General features: G+C 36.8%; 1 protein-coding gene; it reads left to right on the top strand.

Annotated features, from left to right (window-relative positions):
• Window positions 1–12,036, top strand: part of LOC131320819 (uncharacterized WD repeat-containing protein C2A9.03-like) — a 154,593-nt gene that overhangs the window by 123,177 nt on the left and 19,380 nt on the right.

Genomic DNA, 12,036 nt, shown 5'->3' with positions numbered 1-12,036 from the left:
ATCTTATATTGTACATAGATGTGTCCATTCCAAAAACCTTCTTAAAAAATAAGTATTTATTTATAATTTTCAAGTTTAAAAATAATGGGCTTACGAAAATAATTTTTAAAATTTTCTTGCATCGTTTAAATGATTTCAGTAAGCCCATTATGTTTTATATGGGTGTTCAAGAAAATCGCCTGAACTGTCAAACCGGTCTGATCGATCCGGACCGAACCGTCCTATTTAGTCCGGTTCTATGGTTTTACGGTCAGGTTATGGTTCCAAAAGAATAAGAACTGTTAATTTTGGTTCGGTTACTGGTTCTCAATTAATGAACCGTGGTTAGAACCGAATCGGACCATTTAAAATTAAGATAAATATAGAAATACAAATGTGTGTGTAATTAAATATGTACTTGAATTTGATAGGTTAATTTTTTCCTTGCTAAATTTAATTTAATTAGAGATGAAATCTCATTTGTTAGGAAAGCTTTTATTTTCTTCCTTCCTTTCCTATTCCAGTATATTATCTTCCTATTTCTTTAATTTTAGGAGTTCATATTTTGTGAATAAGTATTTGATGCTTATTGGATAAAATCGGACCGGTCTTGCGGTTTAGTTCTAGTTAGGTTTTATGCATATATTAGTTAAGTTTTGATTCTCAATTTTCTAGAACCATTTAAAATGGTCCGGTTACTGGTTTTCTAAAGAACCGGACCAATCCGAACCGTGTATATCCCTAATTTTTTAGCTTAAAAATTACAAACAAGTACTTATTCAAAGTTCTGTAACGGGCTTGGGTGGCTCGGGGGCCCACCCATACACGTCCCTCCGTATGTCTCTCCATCCTCGGCGTCCCGTGCCTATAAGATAGTCGAAATCGTTCTTTTCCAAAATTTCTTCAAGAATATTGTTTGTGCCAAAAAGTATGCCCATCTGGCATGGAAAGATATAATCTCAGAATTCATTTGTTGAGTGTGTAACTATATTTTTCTCCGATCGATATGATTTTTGGCATGATTAATTTTATCGACAAGATTTAAAAGTTGAATGATTTTGATCGTCTTTGTCGAACTGAGAAGGACCCACGAAAGATCTCAACCTAAGAGTGATAAGTGAGGACAAGCTGATAAATGCTGATTACGAAAGATCACCAAATTGATAGATTTAAGGATAAATTAAATCATGATCCTAAGTGGAGCTTTCATAATGTTTGTTAATCCTATTCTTATTCATGGATTAGGATTCAGTCCTATAATAGTATTATTTATCAATTTTTTCCTTACTATATACTCCCTCTGTCTCTCAAAGAATAAACTAAAATCAATACTCACACCTTCTAAATAATCACATTTCTTACTACATTTTTTCTTCTGGAATAATGATAGGACGTCCTTATTGACTAGCTTCCAACTAGTGGTATATATATGCATGTGTTGTGATTAACATTGGAGGCGATACCATATACGTATTTGTTTTCTTTAATTGGGTTGGTTTGATTTTTCACTGAATTTCGAGCAAAATGGTTGATAGTAGAGCTTAAAATTTATTTTGTGAAAAAGGTTAATTTCATCAGCCCTTATTTAAAAAGGGGCGTTTCAGTCAATGTACCATTTTCCATCCAAATGTTGGACTAAATTAAGTAATAACGTTTCATAGATGAAGAGGTGTGTGTGATTGGTTTTAAAGATGAAGGGTGTTAAGTGATAAACAGTAACAGATAAGGGAGTGTATCTGATTTTTCCCTAGATTACACGTCAAAGAATAAAAAGACTACAAAACAATAAAGGGCGTTTCAGTCAATGTCCCCTTGCTGAGATTTTGCTCGTGTTTTGGTCTCTTTGAGATTGTAATCCAATCCACGGATGTTCCCCTCTACTCCCCATTATATTGAGTTGCTATTTGTTGAGATAAATGTAGTAGGGCGAATATTATTTAAAAAAAAAAAAACTGTAGGGGAAATATCTTACTTCTACCTTGGGGAAGTAGAAATTAAAGGTAGTCTTTTTTTTTTTTTGTTTTGTTTTGTTAATGCAGCGTTGTGCAATGTTATCTTATTTTTCTGTTTACTATTTTTCTTTTTACTGCAGGTATAGATAGAGAGCTTTCTCTTCTCAAATTTGAGTTGCATCACCTAATCAAATAGACATTAAAGTGGCATTGAGGATATCAGAATACATCCACTAGTTCTAGTGCCTCTTCAACTTGCCACAAGGGTAAGCAAACTCTATTTTGGTTAGCCATACATTTTGAAGTTTCTGGGATCGGTAGAGTACATTATAAATATTTATTGTGCATTTTATGTTTTACATAGAATATTCTAGAAAGGTTGAGGGTGGCCCGGGCCCCACCTATACACGTTCCCCCGGCCTCGGCTCCCGTGCCAATAAGATAATTGGGATCGTTCTTTTTTAAAATATCTTCATGAATATTGTTTATGCCAAAAAGTGTGCCCATCTGGCATCGAAAGATATGATCTCAGAATTCATTTATTAGGTGTGTTACTATATTTTTCTCTGATCGACATGATTTTTGGCATGACTAATATTATCGATAAGACTTAAAATTGAACGATTTCGATCGTCTTTGTCGGACATAGGACCCACGAAAGGTCTCAACCTGAGAGTGGTAAGTGCGTACAAACTGATTACAGAAAGATATGCAGAAGACAAAAAGCATCACCAAATTGATAAATTAAATCCCGGTCCTATGTGGAGTAAAGTTTTTATCCTATTCACATTCATGGATTACAATTCAAACCTATAGTTGTATGGTTTACCAATTTTATCCTTACTATATACTTCCTCTGTCTCACAAAATGTCCAAAATCACTGGTCACATCTTCTCAGTAATCACATTTCTTACCAAATTTTTTCTTTCTGGAAAGAGATGCTTGCTTATAAATCTGATCATACTAGAACTCGTCGTAAAGTATATGAATAATGATAGGATCGATGTCAAACATATTTATTGACTAGCTAGCTTCCACCTCAGGGTATATGAATGTGTTGTGATTAACTCTATTGTTTTCTTTATAATGTGAATGTATGAATTCCATGTACGATAACATTCACAAAGGCGATATCATATACTCCTATGTATTTGAGAACAGTCAATTCATATAAAAGGAGTTCTGGCCAGATCAAGAAAAAAATTAAATAGATAACTCGTCAAAGAATAAAAGACTACAAAACAACCAAGATTCAAGAATACGATCTCCATTCTCTGATCAAATAGGGTACTAATCTATTTGCCATGTATGGATTCTTTTTTTTTTATTATTCTTTTTTTATCGGCAACCTACAGATTATTAATCTAAGTTCTTTTTTCTTGTCTATATTTTTTGATCAGCAAATTAAAGAAGAGATTTTGATTTGCTGGATCATTTAAAGATGGATTTAAGGAAGTCAAATAATGTAGGGCAAAAGTTGTCCCCAAAAGAATAAAATTAACTTAAAATAAAAAAGCTAGAGGTGGTATATTTTACACCGGAGATTGTATATTTTACGATTAAATAAAGTAGTTTGGGTGGTGCTACGCTGCTATGTCATTGCTCTTATCTTTCTTTAATTTTCTTCTCCCTCTAATTTTCTTTTTTCTTTTTTATTACAGAAACCAAAAGCTTTGTCCTTTGGAAATATCAGAAGAACTAACGCGCGCCGTAAAAGAAAATGTGTACTCCGCAAAGCATAATTGAGCAGTTGGGTTGTAGAGCCTTTGATGCAGCGGTCAATGCAGCGAGCAAAGCAGGGAAATATGTTCTTCAGTACAGGACGAACTTGGACAAATTGCGAACTGAAATGAGAAGTCTTGAAGATCGTCGGGTAATAATCGAAAGAAAAGTTCAGGAGGCCAATGATCGCGGTGAAGAGATTGAGGATGCTGTTTCACACTGGCAAACGGACGCGGATGAGATGAAAAATTATGTTCAGCACCTTATCGAGCGAAGTACAGCCGAGGCAAGAATGCACTGCTTTGCATGCTCATGTCCCAACATCAGGGGGCGGTACCGATTGGGCAAACAAGCAGAAGAGAAGACAGCGGCTGTCAACCAACTCGCCACTCAGGGCAGCCGATTTGATGTAGTTTCACACCCCAGGCCACCTCCTCGAGAACTTGAATTTCCATCTGCCGAGAATTATGTTCACTTGGATTCTAGGACACCAATTTTTGAGGCTATTGTGAATGCGTTAAAAGATCCCAAAGTTAAAATGATTGGCGTACATGGGCTAGGAGGGGTCGGTAAGACCACATTAGTCGAGAAGGTCGCCAAAAACATACTAGATGATGGAACTTTTAAGCAAGTCCCGCTAGTAGCGGTCTCTAAGGATCTCAATGTGAAGGAAATACAAAAAAAACTGGCTGACAGATTGAATTTTGCATTGGATCCTGTTGGGGTGCTTGGTTATATTTTGAAGTAAATTGGACAAGAGAGTGGGAAAGGACGAGTGAGAGATGTTATAAGGAGGAGTTGTGAAAGGCTTTTAGTAGATTTTCATTACACAAAATGAGTACAACAAGGCTCTATTTATAGAGCACTTCTACCAACCTACACTTCTCTAGAATTGTCTAGAGATAAGCACATGTGCTTAATTTCATGAAAGATCTCCCATCTTCTAGAATCATCTAATTCTACCCATGTGCATAAATACAATTATTACTTCTACACATTTCTAATACAATTATTACTTCCACACACTTCTAATTATTTTTAACTTAGACACTTATTCTACATTATTCTAGAAGATTACAAATTACATTTTTTTAACACTCCTCCTTAATTTGTAATCTTCATGATCTCTTGAAATTGAGAGAATTTATCTGCTGCCACTGCTTTGGTCATTATGTCAGCTAGCTGCTCCTTCGTGTTGATGAACTCAAGCTGAATTTCTCCTTTCTGCACTAAGTCTCTGATAAAGTGATGTCGGAGCTCAATGTGCTTTGTCCTGCCATGAAAGACTGGATTTTTGCTCATTGCTATGGCTGACATATTATCGCAGTAGATGACTGCAGGGCCTTCTTCTTTATGCTCCATATCAGAAAGTATTCTTCTGAGCCATACAGCTTCACATGCTGCATCTGTTGCTGCAATATATTCTGCTTCTGCTGAGGACAAGGCAATTGTCTTTTGTTTTTTGGAATTCCAAGATATAATTTTAGTTCCCAAGCAAAATACTTGGCCAGATGTGCTCTTTCGATCGTCAATTGATCCGGCCCAATCACTATCGGTGTAGCCAATAAGCTTGCAGTCATTCTCTTTTGTATACTTGATGCCAAATTTCTTCGTCCCTTGGAGATAACGGAGGATCCGCTTGGTTGCTGCATAGTGTAGCTTGCTCGGCTCGTGCATAAATCTCGAGATAAGATTTACAGAATACACAATATCAGGCCTTGTATGAGTGAGATAGTTTAGCGATCCAACCAATCTTCGATAGGCCGTAGCATCGACCTTCTCCGCTCCATCATTTAATTGCAACTTCTCATTTAAAGAGAGGGGTGTAGAGACTGGTTTACAGTCGCTCATGCGGAATTTCTTTAATAAGTCTTCAAGATATTTTTCTTGAGAGATAAAAATCTCTCCTTTAGACTGCCTTACTTGAATGCCGAGAAAATATCTCATAAGGCCTAAATCTGTCATCTCATATTCCTTCATCATAGCATTTTTAAATTCATCGAGCATTGCTACATTGGTGCCTGTGTAGATTAAATCATCAACATAAAGGCAAACAATGAGAAAATCTTGCGTACCTCCTTTTTTGACATATAAGGATGGTTCACTTTGGCTTCTTTGAAATCCGCTTTGACAGAAGTACTTGTCAATATTGCTATTCCAAGCTCGCGGTGCTTGCTTCAAGCCGTAGAGGGCCTTCCGAAGTCGAAACACTTTGCCTTCTTTTCCTTTGACTGTATAGCCTTGTGGTTGCTCCACGTAAACCTCTTCTTTGTCCGTTCATGCCTCCTCCTCGAGATGAGCCCTTCTCTTGATCTTCTTGATTCTTTCCTCCAAAATTGATTTTGCTTTGAAATGCTTGCTCCAATGATTGATTTGTGAACCTGCTCATTCTTTGTTCATGGGCCTCGAGAGAACTCATTAGTTCATGTCGAGTAAGTTTAGACAAATCCTTGGATTCTTCAATAGCGGCTACAACATGTTCAAACTTTGGAGGCAAACTCCTAAGAACCTTTTCAACGATTCTTTTATCCGGAAGGGTATCTCCATAACTTCGAATTTGATTGATAATTCCAGCAACTCGGGAAAAGAACGTTTGAACGGATTCATTTTCCTTCATTGCTAGATTATCAAAGTCTCTCCAAAGTGTTTGAAGTTTAATGGAGATAACCCTATCATAACCTTGATATTCAATTTTTAATGTCTCCCATGCTTCTTTTGAAGTTTTTGCACCCATAATTCGTGGAAAGATAGATTTGCTTACCCCACGTTGAATGTTGAGGAGGGCCAAAGCATCTTTCTTCTTGTTCTCCTTGAATTTCTTCTTCCTTGCTTCCGTCCAAGTTGCTTCTTCTTCGGCATGTGCCGGTGCCTCGTATCCGCTTTCAACAAGATCCCACAATTCTTGTGAGACAAATAAAGTATGCATTTGGATGCTCCAATAGTCATAGTTCTCTCCCTCAAATATAGGGATGAGATTTTGTGCATAGTTGAAAGTGGAAAAGTTGGTCTCCATGGTGGATGAAAGAAGGACAAGGATGGATCGGTTAAACCTGCTCTGATACCAAAATTGTTGGGGTGCTTGGTTATATTTTGAAGTAAATTGGACAAGAGAGTGGGAAAGGACGAGTGAGAGATGTTATAAGGAGGAGTTGTGAAAGGCTTTTAGTAGATTTTCATTACACAAAATGAGTACAACAAGGCTCTATTTATAGAGCACTTCTACCAACCTACACTTCTCTAGAATTGTCTAGAGATAAGCACATGTGCTTAATTTCATGAAAGATCTCCCATCTTCTAGAATCATCTAATTCTACCCATGTGCATAAATACAATTATTACTTCTACACACTTCTAATACAATTATTACTTCCACACACTTCTAATTATTTTTAACTTAGACACTTATTCTACATTATTCTAGAAGATTACAAATTACATTTTTTTAACAGATCCCACAAAGGATGAAAAGGGAAGAGCGAATGAGTTGTGGCATAAATTCAAGAATGGCGAGAAGTATCTGGTAATCTTGGATGATATTTGGGAAGAGGTGGACCTGAAGGCAATAGGTATTCCTGTCAAGGAAGGAAATATAGGGTGTAAAGTTGTGCTAACGTCTCAAAAGGAAGATTTGTTAAGAATCAAAATGAAAGTCGATAGAAATTTTCCAATTGCAGAGCTACCGGAGGAAGAAGGATGGAACCTGTTCAAGAAAAAGGTGGGAAATACTATCGAGTCTCGGCCAGAAATAGATTCCCTAGCACGCGAAGTGTGTAGAAAATGCAAAGGATTGCCGGTCGCCATAAATGCTCTTGGAGCCGCGTTGGAAGATAGGCCATACCACACGTGGAAGAATGCTTTGGATAAGCTAGAGAGGCACATGCTCACACATATTGAAGGTATTGACCCAAGTGTTTGGGCCTCCTTATGGGTGAGCTTCGATATGTTACGGTCCTCAGATGCGCAATCTTGTTTCTTGCTCTGCTGTTTATTTGCTGAGGATGCTGAGATTCCAATTGACGAGTTAATGAGACACTGCATGGCAAGGAGTTTGTTTGCTCAAAACCCTCGTACATTTGATGAAGCAAGAACTGCCATGTGTACAGTGGTTGATGTCCTCAAATCAGCTTCTTTGTTGTCAACCGGCGATCATGAAACTTTTGTCAAAATTCATGATGTCATAAGAGATGTTGGTATCTCAATTGCACGTGAGAAAGAAGCATTTTTGGTAGATCATGGTGCCATTCAATGGCCACGGAATCCCACAAATGGGCCATCATACAAAGCAATGTCATTAAGTTTCCAAAGTATTAAAGGGCTTCCAGATGGGTTGGTATATCCACAACTGGAAACCTTAATGGTTGACAATAGTAAACTTTCCGATCTTGAGGATAGCGAACTTTCCGATCTTGAGGTTCCAGACAATTTTTTCAATGGAATGATCCAACTTACAGTGTTGACTTTTACTCGAATGCGTATGCGGCGACACCCCTCATCACTTGCAAAATTGGCGAACCTTCGGATGCTATATCTGAATGAATGCGAGTTGGATGATATTGCTATACTCAAGGAGCTAAAGAGTAACCTTGAAGTGCTCAGCTTCAGGGGTTCTAATATCGAGGCATTGCCGCTAGAGATCGGACAGTTGACTGATCTACGAGTGTTAGATCTTCAAAATTGTGACAAACTGAAGATGATTCCTGGAGGTGTCATTTCCAATTTGACTAGCCTGAAGGAATTGTACTTTCCACAAAATTTTGACAAATGGGAGGCCACAACTGACAAGCAACAAGACACGAGCAGCAGAGAAAATGTGAGCCTCGAGGAGCTGAGACGGTCATTGAGTATTGGTAAATTAACCACTTTACATATCTTTATATCAGATGTCATGCTATTACCGAAGGAGGACCTAATATTTGGGAACCTGAAGGGATTTAAGATATCAGTGGGTAATAATTTCTAAGATTGGGAAATTTTTTCTAAATTCAGAAGATGCACGTTGAAATTGGAACATATTGATCAGTTAAGAAATGAGTTCATCCCTTTGGTGGACAAAGCTGAAGTGGTAGTCCTCAGTAAGATTGAGGGTTTGAAGAAGGTGTTTCATGATAGAGGTGTTGGAAATAGATTTTTTGACTTGAAATACCTCAAAGTTACTTCATGTGTTGAGGACTTGGAATATCTTTTTGGTGAGTCAAAATCATCCCTGCAAAGTCATGGGCTTCATCACTTACAGCCATTCAATAATTTAACTAAGTTAATTATTGAAAATTGTAAGTCGAAGTATCTCTTCTCCCCAACCACTGCAAAAGGACTTGTTCATCTTAAAGAGCTAGAAGTAAGATCCTGTAAAATCATGGAGGAAATCGTTGGATTTGAAAGACGAAATGATGAAGATGAACTCACCAATGAAGTGAAGTTCAGTAAACTGAACTACCTGCAATTGAGAGATCTACCAAATCTCTTAAGCTTTTATGCCCAAAAGGAGAAGATGGAAACAATCATGGGAAGCACTTCTTCCCGTGCCCAACCTTTTCTCAGTGAAAAGGTAAGCTTTGTCATCGTCCTCTGTTTTTATTTTTTTTTCAATCCGCCTTTATTATTGTCCTGTTAATTAGTTTACTTGGGTATTTTTTTTTAAACAACAAAAATATTATTAAGAATAAACTCGACAATAGGTACATTGAGGGAAAAGAAGAAGGGAAAAAGAAGAGGGGAAAGAAAGAAAGAAGAGAAGGGAGGGGGAGGGGTTGTGGGGATTCCGGGTGGTTCTTAGATTGATCTGTTATTCCCATTTAGGAATAAGTATGTGGGATGTGCCAAAGCTTGAAAGCTTCTGTACCAAATTGGGGAAGGCGGGCACAACCAAAGGCAACTCTACCATCCATGCACTACCTTTATTCGATGGAAAGATACATTTGCTTTATCCTTACTAGCATTGTGCCCGTTCATGCAAGAGACAAAAAGAAAATCACATTGATATTTTTTTTCGGTCTCGTGTATCGAATGGGCAAAAGAGATAATTGAATTTTTTCAGCTTCGCATTCAATGCACGATACCGTTGTTCCCGTTCTATGCATGGAAAGACATACTTCCTCCGTCCCAAATCATTTGTCTGGTCCACAAAACGCTAACTTAAAAATAATGCAATTTTTTCAAGTAAAAATTCAAACTTTTTTCATAAATTAAAAATACTCATTGATATCTAGTAAGTTGTTGAAATTTTTTTTATTTTTTCTTGCAAAAATTGTATGATTTTTTACACTCCGTTTTGCGGACCGGACAATTATTTTGGGACGGAGGAGTACTACATATTTCTACTGTTATGAATTAAAAATTTAAAGTGTCAATAGAATAAATTCCAATTAATTTGCAATTGTGAAAAATATAAGATAAACAAAGCTAATTTAGATACTTATGGTCACAAATTAGCTTCCTATTTGAAGATTGAAACCATTTGAAAAAGCATGTAGTATACATTTAATTTTTTTTTAACCAACTGTGACTATCTTAGTTGACCAGAACTCTTACATCTCAATAGGAGGTCAGAAGTTCGAATTTTCCTACTTGTGTGCGAGTATTCTTCCCTTAATAGGCTTTTCATTCATTCTTTTTTTTACCTTATAATAGGCTTATTTTTGGTATTAGTTGCAAAAAAAAATACATTCAATTTTTTTCTGTCAATAATTTTTCTCTCTTTCAATCCCGCTATTTTCTCCCCCACACTAACAATATTTCTATATAGTATAGATTGATCTCTCTTAGAATAGTCCTTACACACTCATAGGGAACACTATGACAGGTAGTAGGCTTTGTTCTTCTTCGTTTAGTACTTTCAATTACTGTCTTATGTTATCGGAGCCCCTTCCGTGATTGTTTTTCTTCTTTTCAATTGGGCTTCAGTCCTTTAGGTATCATGTTTTTTAGTTTTTTCCCATCTTTTGGTTGGTTCACCATCCCCTCTCCCCCAATTTGATGTACCCATCGTCAAGTTTTCTCTAATAATATTTTTGCCGTTTCAAAAAAAAAAGAAAAAAAGAGGCTTCTTTTGAGCAATTTTTTATTTTCTATGGTAATAGATATCTCTTTAGTCCACAGAGGACTAGATAGTCCCCCTTATGCCTTGCAAACCCAGGCATGAAATGAGTTCTGTTACGATACTGATCGCGTTAAAATGGTTGGTTCTTGTCTGAATATGCATTAAAAAATCTCGTTGATCGATATTCATTGCGTATCTAATTTTTATTAAATGGAATGGGCGATAAGTCCTACTCGGATGACATACTAAAAAATTTGAATGCCATGGAATTACACCTAAATTTGGAGCTACTAGTGCTATGCCAATCGGAGTCTTCGGTCGCTGCCGACTGTCCAATTCAACCATTTCTATCGTTGACAGTTCACCCTTCCCCAATGCTCCTAAACAACATCATCGACGTTGAAGAATGCCATTTGTGGGTTGTGATAAGTATATCATCTCCGCATACGTTAATTTATTATTCCTCACGATTACTAGTCTAAACAAAATTTTCATATTAGTAGGTATATTGCATTTAGCAATATCTATCACTTTTACGATTTTAATAGTCTGCTCTTTTTCCTTTTTCCATGCCTAGTAAATTTATCAATTTGGACAAATGTATAATACAAATGTATAATAATACGACAATTTACCAATTTTCTCTGATTTCAAATTTGAGAAATTTCTCAATTCGGCATGTAAATTTACTTTTAGCAACATGATCACTTTTTGCGGTGATCAACCCAATATGTTTAACTATCCTATTTCTCTCTTCCAAGAGAAAGGTGATCGGATTAAAATGGCCCAGTCATTCATATTGCATGGTGTGTCTGAGTATCCAATTCCAAGAGCTCTTACAAAAATTGGAATTTACAAGAATGAAAGGTGATCGGATTGAGTCAACATGTCTTCCATAGCTCTCCAAGTTTTGAGACTCGAATCTCGTGCTTATGAGCATATATAGATGGGTTTTAGCTAGAGCTTGATTGGACCTCATTATTATTCAGTCGATCACTAATGAATATTTTGTACACAACTTTGCAGGTTGCTTTTCCTGTCCTGAAAAACTTGTCGTTGTATAAATTAGATAAGATAACAAGGATTTGGGACAACCAACCATTCTCAGAACCAGAAAAAGAAGCTAAATCCTTCTCTGAACTTGGGAGCATTTTTGTTGGGAGATGTGAGGACTTGGAGTATGTATTGCCCTTCTATATGCTTCCTCAGTTAAAGAATCTGCAAGATCTCAGGATATGGGATTGTAGGAAGATGGAGGTGATAATCTCAAACAACTCGAAGGAGAAAGAAGCCACCAACAACAATGATACCATCCGGTTCCCTCAGTTAAAGGAAGTGAAGCTCGA

This window comes from Rhododendron vialii, chromosome 3a (genome assembly GCF_030253575.1).
Source record: "Rhododendron vialii isolate Sample 1 chromosome 3a, ASM3025357v1".
Lineage (NCBI taxonomy): Eukaryota > Viridiplantae > Streptophyta > Magnoliopsida > Ericales > Ericaceae > Rhododendron > Rhododendron vialii.
Note: the sequence above shows the minus strand (reverse complement) of the source record. Positions and strands in the feature narration are given on the sequence as shown.